The sequence below is a fragment of the Ursus americanus genome, chromosome 19 (genome assembly GCF_024610735.1).
Source record: "Ursus americanus isolate L20-20 chromosome 19, mUrsAme1.1.p, whole genome shotgun sequence".
Taxonomy (NCBI): Eukaryota; Metazoa; Chordata; class Mammalia; order Carnivora; family Ursidae; genus Ursus; species Ursus americanus.
Window position 1 is genome coordinate 52496212 of NC_142145.1, and position 7405 is coordinate 52503616.

Below are 7405 nucleotides of genomic sequence, written 5' to 3' on the forward strand. Positions count from 1 at the left end.
GTTACGTGAAATAAGACAGAGAAAGACCAATACTGTATGATCTCACTTCTGTGTGAGATCTAAAAAACCAATCAACCAACCAACCAAAGAACAGAAAAAGGAGATCCGAACTGTGGTTTCCAGAGGTGGGGGAGAGAGGGTGGAGCAGCCGGATGAAGGCCATCAAAAGGAACTCAAAAGTAAAGAAATACGGAAAAGTGTTTTCTTGTTTCCCCTTGTGTCTCTATGAGATGATGGATGGTAATCACTTCACAGTATATATGGTGAGTCACTATGCCACACACCTTAAACTTTTACAGTGACCTATGTCAATTATATCTATTGAGATATATAATATATCATATATGACAACTGAAAGAAATAAAAAAGTTCGGTAAACCACAGATACATACTGTGTGTTAGACTCTTTGGCATGCAAGGAAATCCTGATACCCTTCTGTAATTTTAAGTTTGGGGAGTTTCTCGGGGGGGGGGGTGATTACTACGGGGATACATGTGTCCTCGCCGGACATCTTGGAAACTTGGCTGAGTCTCACATTACAATTCAGAAATTGGAATCATCGGGTATAGCTCCAATAATTGGATTACCTACATTATTCTCCGCTGTTAGAGAGTTTCAGCTCTCCCTCAGCAGCACTCCCTTTCTTCCCGAGCCTCCCTGACCTCATGGCATTTACTTACCCTTGTTTCTGCTTATTCACGACCTGAAGTGCTTCACGATTTGACATACTGCTTTCTTCCTGAGGGCATTTTGATTAAGGTTCTGCTTGTAACTGCCTGATTCTGACATATCTTCAGCTGAAATTCCTGAGAGAGAAACTGAAAGATTCAGCATACTACCACGATCCCTGAAAAACACGACTTCCATGCTAGGCCAGCTCCTAGCCAGCCGTGGATTGAATGCCCGTGGCTCCTTCTGGCCTGATCAGCTGTGGCCTCAGAGTCTGGATCAAGAATGGGATAGGCTGGTGATGGGTAGTAAGGAGGGCACGTATTGCATGGTGCACTGGGTGTGATATGCAACTAATGAATCATCGAACTTTACATCAAAAACCAGGGATGTACTGTATGGTGACTAACATAATAAAAAATATTATTATAAAATATAATAAATAAATAAATAAGAGGTGAGAACACATCTGCATAGGAGGAAGGAACCACCTAGGGCCTCCACCTGGGCAAGGTGCCGGGGGCAGGGCAGCCGCTCACAGGACTGGCCTCATGCAATATCATTACTGACGTGCTCCTACAGCATCCGCTCGGAAAGGTAGGGCATTTGAGACCATCCTGGCGAGACCCTTCCTAAAAGTGCAGTGTGAAAAAGGCATTACAGCCCCACAGAAGGCAGAACCAAGCAGAGACATCCTCGGGGTCCTGCCATTTACTTACACGCGTTACATTTACTTGAAATTAATGAATCACCTACATGTTGTAGGTGGCCAGTTGCCTAATTTTAAATGATGCAAATGTCCTCTAGCCTCATTAGCATTTACAAAATCATTCTGGTATTTCACAAAAGATGATGAATCGATTTAATTAGCTTTAAACTCTAAATGCCCAATATAAATACACGCAAATCAAGAATGTGATGTAACTAAATTTATCTTCAGTGTCTTTCTGGCCCAAATCATTACCCACCTACACATGCACGCGTGAGCACACACACACACACACACACACAGGCATCCCCATGGTCATGCTTCCCTATGACACCCAGTCCACTCCAAGGGGACCAGCCTTCCACAGATGACACTGAGCTCGGCAGCCCTCCCCCGCTCCTCAGAGCTGGCTGTTCCACACGGCACCCTCACCCGCCCCAGGAGAAGTTGTCTGGAACCCAATGCAATATGGTTAATAATTGGTCTTAATTCTCTATTTATATCCATTAGCACCATGCATCTAATGACCATAGGAAGATCCTCCTGGTAAAAATTTTCAGTTTTCTCCCCCTAACAACCTAAGCGCCATTGGCCTCTATTACATTAACCCTATTATTCTACTCCAGTGCGGTGTGTTTTAGAAAAGGTCAGTGTTTCCATTGTGAGGCAGAATCTGGTTAATGATTTTCCTTCAATCAGAGAGATCGATTTCCCTCGACACACAGAGAGTGTGGCAGCGGTCGTATCATAAGCAGCATCTCTATCTCTGGTCACTCCCCACAGGGTCACTAAATATGCAGATTACAGACAGCCGTCTCAGGGCAGGAGAGGGCTCTGTCACCACCGCCCACCCACACTCTCCAGTGCACGCGCTGCTCATGATGACCATGGAGCGTACTTTTTATCTTCCCCTGTGATTGCTTGAGACTATCAAGGCAGTGTTATCATTCATCAATGACTAGCATGTGGAACACGGAGAACAAGAACTAATTCTGGTCCCTTTATTAATGGAATGATAGCCTATTTTCCGGCTCTAAGTGCAGGAATTTTCCATGAAGGACCAGATGTTAGCTCTCACTCATTTATGCTAACTGCTAACGAAGCTGTCCTGGCTGCCCTGCTTTGCCACTGAGCAAGCTAAAGTTACAGGACTTCCCAGCGATGGAAAGTCACAGCCCCTGAGTTTCCAGCTTGCTGCTAACGCCACCAAACTGATGCTGCTTTCCTATGCACATAACCAAATCAGGAGCAGCATTTAGGGGTTTGAGAGTCAGGAGGCAAGACAGTATTGGCAGGTATAGGACCCTTGTAAGTCATATTTCAGTGAAGCCCCACTATTACCACCATCACCCACATCACATCGAGTACAGGGCATTAAGAAGCAGCCCTGACTGTGCCTGCAATGGCCAGGCTGGTCATTTTATAACGAGGCAAGCTACTCTCATACCTACACAGAGGTCTTTATTGAAATGCCCTACAGAACAAGAAGAGATGAAAGATATTTATTGAGCATTAATATCTATATGGAGGGTCCTGGGGAAAGTAACAGAGGCCACTAGGCCGAAGCGTGCTGTTCATGCATGCATTCATTTCCAAACGAATTGCTGAGCACTTACTAGGACAAACACTAGGTTAGGAGTAAGAGAGGAAAATGTCCAGAAAAACAGCCTCGGACCCTGCTTTACTGGAGTTTACAGTACAGTGGAAGAGTCAAATGTGGATCAAATAATCAAACAGGCTTATAATTTTGAGCCAGAACCCATGCCGTGAAGCAGCACGGGAGCACAGTACGAGGGAAACTGATCTAGTCTGGGATCAGGGAAGGATGACTGGGCAGGGGACTGAGAGGTTCACAAGGATTAACGGATGAAAGGAAGGTGGCAGGAGCAGGAATGAACGAACAGGTCAGGCACGACGTTCAAACCCACGTGGAAATTCCCCCAGCGTGTGTGGGACAGGGCCCTGCAGGGAGATGACAGCAGCCTCAGTGGCCAGGTTCCCGGTGGGGCGGGGGGGGGGGGGGGAACACTAGAAACAGTGCCTAGGAAAGTGGGCCAGCCAGATGGTACAGGTCCTGGCAGGCTGGGAGGCTTTGGGTCTTTTTGGGAGAGTGAAACTGCAGTGCACTGCCAAAACCATGCCACACGGGGTCGCTGGACAAGCCACAGGAGAGTTACGTAACCCAGGTGGGACCAGCCAGGGTTCGGAGCAGGTCTAGCAAGCCAGATGGAACTTGCAAGGGCGAAGGGGAAGAGAAAGGGAATTCTTTCCCTGGCCTCGGGGGCAGGACAGACACGTGACTCACTGACTCAGGGTCCTAGAAAGCTTTCACCTTGTAGAGCCGCCTCATTCTTTGAGAGCATAATTTAACTTACGTTACTGGGCTGCAATGTGTTATTTTTAGGAAAGCCGTAAGGAATAGTGCCAACAAAACTTGAAAAGGAAAAGCCGATTTTAAACTAGAAATCAAATTTGAGTGTGTTGGCCAAGACAAAGGTAATTTCGAAAAAGAACGACAAATAAGGAGGACCTAATTTACCAGCTATCAATACCAGCTATCAGTAGCAATTCAGAGAGTGTGAGATTGATATAGGCATAGAAAAACTGGCCAGTGAAATAGGACAGGAAGTGCAGAAACAGCCCGACACATACAAGGTCACCTGCTTTATGAAAACTATGACACGGCAACGCAGTGGGGGAACGACAGTGTTCTCAGACACCGGAGGAGAGCCAGGTAGTTACTCACGTGGAAAAATAAGGAGCTTAGGCCATCTCACCCTATACATAAAAGATCCGTTCCAGGGGGACATCATATCTATGCTTGAAATACATGGCGGTCTGGAGTACTGAGGCTTTTTAGCAGGGAAGTTACTCTGTATGGTGCTACAATGGCACATACGAGTTGTTGTACATTCGTCCAAAGCCCCGGAAGGTACAACATCAAGAGTGAACCCTGACGTAAACCACGCACTGTGGGTGATAATGGTGGATTGCTGGAGGTTCGGCAATTGTTTGGCAAATGTACTACCGTGGGTCAGGATATTGGTGGGGTGGGGGGCAGGGAGGCTGTAGCAGGCTGGGGGGACATGGGAAATCTGTTCTTTCCCCTTAATTTTGCTGAGAACCTAAAACTGTCGTAAAAGAAAATAGTGTTTAAAGGACGATCAAGCATTTAGAAGAAAATACCAAAGAGTATCTTTCTGACGTGGGAGCAGGCAAGGATTTGGTAAACAGAACACAGAAAGCCACAGCCATCAAGGAAAACACTGATAAATCAGACTCTAGTAAACTAAGTGGTTTTTGTCGTGGAAACACAGCCGTGGGAGGGGCTTTCCACTTGGGGAAGTTGAGGTGAGGAAAATGTTTGTGAAAAGCCATCTGGGAGATGCTTTAAGTATTTAATTTTCTGAGCACTTGGATAACAAAAAACTCAACCAACACGGAATTATGAATTCAGAGAGACTCATGAGGCTGCTCTGACTACCGCACCGATTTCTGCAAAACTTAGCTACAGGCTTCCCTCCTTTCACCCCAGAACACCAGGAAAATCAAACTTCTCCCCAAGTCCCTAGTTTCCTGCCCTCAGTAGTGCTCTAGAATTTCTATGGAAGGATTTAGGAACAGCAATCCAGAGGAAGGGGAAGCAAAGAATGTGTCCTGAATCTAGGGGTGCATAGCACTTTAACAGGACTGATCCAACGTCCATTTGCCATATCAGACAACAGTGGGTGGGGTGGAGGAGAAGGGGCCCAGCCACCCAGTGACAGGGATCACCTGTCTCCTCACCTTTTCTAACCAGCACACTTCTCCAGAGCGGGCACGTCGCCCAGTGCCCATTCTCCCCTCCCAGAGCCACCAAACAAACCCAGCCCAAACTCCTGGCTCCTGCATGCCTGTCCCAGAGATATGACAGGTAGGTGGGGGCAGCACCTCCCAGAGAGCCACTCTGGAAATATGGGAGGCAGGTGTTAAGGGGCCAGAGGAAGTGAGCACCACGGGAGGCTCCGTATTAAAGAAAGTGACACTACTAGACCCAAATAGAATGCAACATGTACCTTGGAACGCAGGAGATCATGTGCTCTCTTCTCACCCTCAGAACTAGGTCTTTGCCCCTAGACAAGTACTACCCCTCCCCCCACCCCCGCCCCGCCGCCCCGCCGCCCCGCCGCCCCGCCACCCCGCCACCCCTCCACCCCTCCACCCTCGGCTCCCCATCCACCACCTCCCCAGCGGGGCCAGCGCTCAGTTCGGCAGCCTCTGCTGCCCCTTGGTGGCGGCTCCTAGCATTGCCGCAGACTGAGGACAGCTATTCTTCGGCAGAGAGCTGTGTGTGCCCTGGTTCTTGGGAAACTTGTGTGTGTTGGGGGGCAGGGGGGATCCTTGACTCACGAGACAAGATTGTGGTTATTTTATCAAACACAAAGAATAAGGAGCACATCCAAGGTACTTTCTGACCACAAAAACTCTCATGAGCCCATTTATAGATTAGTCCTCCCAAGAGTTCTGGCAGCTGGAAATACAGTCCAGAGCTTTCCTGTCTTCATTCAGATGAAAATTGCATGACTGAATTACCAGATCTCTTAAATAATTGATGAAGATTCTGAGTTCCTAGGCAAAACTAGCCACAAGCTCTCCCTTCCTACCCATCCTGGAAAGGGAGGAAGGGAGAGAAAGATGTGAGCTCTCAGAATGATTTTAAAGGAATCCTTAAGAAACAAAACAAAAACTCTTCTCCCACTATCTCCCCTAATGCGAACAGGATAATCCTCGCAAGCACTTTTCTTCTGCTGAAGAAGGAATCAAACTCCCAGCTGTGACAAGTCATCAGAAGGTACAAGTCTAGAACTTAACTAAATAATCTCTCAAAAGTAATTCTTCACCCCCGGAGGATGTAAGAATCCCAGGGGGCTAACCAGAGGAACAGTATGCTCTGACACAAGGCAAAATCTTGTCTACTCTCCTTGAAGGAGCAGCTCCCCAACCTTTTGAAGATGATTCTTTTGCAATGTCAAAATATTTCACATATCCCCTCGAAACACAAAGACAAAAAGAGGCTATGAATTCAGTAATGCTTTTAGATGAATTTGAATGTTATTAATCACAACAGCCTCCGCATACATTTGAAAAATTGCAGGAGTTATGTGAGACTGTGTATCCCAACCACAGAAAGAGTGTGGTGCAAATGTCCCATCCCTGTCTCTCCAAACAGCTGCTTGGCTCCCAGGGTCTTTCTTGGTCCCACATCAGGTTAGAGCTGTTAGGCGCAGTAACAGGCAGACCCAGGTTACAAACTAATTCCTAGGGATGGAGTGCGGGTAGGGCCCAGAGCATGGTGCGGAACGAGAAGCCTTCCACCAGCTAGCCTCACATTCCACCCTCTCCCAAATAGTCACTCAGGAAACATTTACTCAATGTCTAAATGTGCCAGGTTTGCACAAGACAGACCAAATTTTCACCTTCAGGAAGGAAATGATGTCTACGACTTCTCACAGTTTTTAAGTATCACAAAATATTTTAAGACTTAAAAGATTAATAGAGATCAAGAATCGATTCTTGGGCACCTGGGTGGCTCAGTCAGTTGAGCGTCTGCCTTCGGCTCAGGTCATGATCCCAGGGTCCTGGGATTAAGTCCCACATCAGGCTCCCCGCTCAGCAAGGAGTCTGCTTCTCCCTCTCCCTCTGCTGCTCCCCCTGCTCGTGCTTCCTCTCTCTGTCAAATAAATAAATAAAATATTTTTTAAAAAGAATCAATTCTCAGGGTTTTTTTGGTTTTTTTATCTTTTTTTTTTTTAAGATTTTATTTATTTATTTGACAGAGACAGATAGCCAGCGAGAGAGGGAACACAAGCAGGGGGAGTGGGAGAGAAAGAAGCAGGCTCCCGACGGAGCAGGGAGCCCGATGCGGGGCTTGGTCCCAGGGACCTGGGATCACGCCCTGAGCCGAAGGCAGATGCTTAATGACTGAGCCACCCAGGCGCCCCAATTCTCAGTTTTTTAAGTGGACAAGGGAGGCCCAGATATTGTGT